The 1,552-nt window shown below is 47.4% G+C and overlaps 1 pseudogene; it reads left to right on the top strand.

The window, feature by feature from the left end:
• Window positions 1–526: 526 nt before the first annotated feature.
• LOC126089511 (5S ribosomal RNA) lies at window positions 527–644 on the top strand (annotated as a pseudogene).
• Window positions 645–1,552: the final 908 nt, after the last annotated feature.

The following is a 1,552-nucleotide window of genomic DNA, read 5'->3' as shown; positions in this document are numbered from 1 at the left end:
CAAAACAAACAGACACCGCCTGAACAGGCCTTGAAAGCCCAACGGTACCTCCGGCCGCCGTATCATCTTCAGCTCTTATGCGTCACCGGGTATGGATACGGAGGGCATGTGATCAGCACACTGCTCTCCCAGCCGTTGTCAGTTTTCGTGACCGATGCCACTACTTCTCAGTCAAGTAACTCCTCAGCTTGCTTCACAAGGGCTGAGTGCAGCCTGCTTTCCAACAGCACTCGGCAGACCCGGACGGTGACCCATCCAAGTGCTAGCCCAGCCCGACAGCGCATAATTTCGGTGATCTAACGGGACCGGTGTTACCACCGCGACAAGGCCATTGTGAGTAGTGACATTAACTGCCGGTCCCGAAATCGAACCAGAATTAGTAACTTTCGCCCCAAGAACATTACCATACTTTCCTCTTTACTGCACAATGTTCATATCCACATTCAACAACGTAACAACCATTTATGAAGTTCAAGATATTTGTGAAAGAACTTTAGCATTTTAAATGTGTCTATAGCACAGATTCGGCAACGGCCTTGCCGCAGTGGATACACCGGTTCCCGTCCGATCACCGAAGTTAAGCGCTGTCGGGCGTGGCCGGCACTTGGATGGGTCACCATCCGGGCCGCCATGTGCTGTTGCCATTTTTCGGGGTGCACTCAGCGTCGTGATGCTAATTGAGGAGCTACTCGACCGAATGGTAGCGGCTCCGGTCAAAGAAAACCATCGTAACGACCGGGAGAGCGGTGTGCTGACCACACGCCCCTACTATCCGCATCCTCATCTGAGGATGACACGGCGGTCGGATGGTCCCGATGGGCCACTTGTGGCCTGATGACGGAGTGCTTTATAGCACAGATTCAGTTATTTACAAACGCAATAATGTATTGGAAAAATGGGACACATGTTGCTTTTAGTAAGGTATTCGGTGCGAAGACTTATTTGATGCTGGTCTCCATGCCAATCTACACCGTCCATATCTGAACAACCACTGTAGTGTACTTCCATTTGAATCTGCTTACTGCAATCAAGCGTTGACCTCCCTCTGAAGTCTTTAACTCCTACACATATCTGCGTTAACAAATTAACTTTAAAAATGCACATTTTCTTCAGTCTTCTGATCGTTTTTCATTGTATCAAAATTTCCGATTTAAAAAATAGTTCTAAGGACTATGGGACTTAACATCTGAAGTCATCGGTACCCTAGACTTAGAACTACTTAAACCTAACCTAAGGAGATACATCCATGCCCGAGGCAGGATTCGAACCTGCGACCGTAGCAGCAGTGCGGTTCCGGACTGAAGCGCTTAGAACCGCTCGGCCACAGCGGCCGGCTTACGATTTAAAACAATGTCGCTTATTTTCAGATCATATTCGTAGTTACACAGTAATCCCTTTAGACAAACTACCAGTTTCGCCGTCATATGCGAGGGCTATTTTTGTTTTTCAACCTCCGTTCAATCGCGATATGGAAACTACAGTGAAAATCAAGAACGTTTTATTTGCAACATTCAGTTACACCTTCCAACTAGTCCTCTACGTATTTTTCAAT

This window comes from Schistocerca cancellata, chromosome 6, assembly GCF_023864275.1.
Source record: "Schistocerca cancellata isolate TAMUIC-IGC-003103 chromosome 6, iqSchCanc2.1, whole genome shotgun sequence".
Taxonomy (NCBI): domain Eukaryota; kingdom Metazoa; phylum Arthropoda; class Insecta; order Orthoptera; family Acrididae; genus Schistocerca; species Schistocerca cancellata.
Note: the sequence above shows the minus strand (reverse complement) of the source record. Positions and strands in the feature narration are given on the sequence as shown.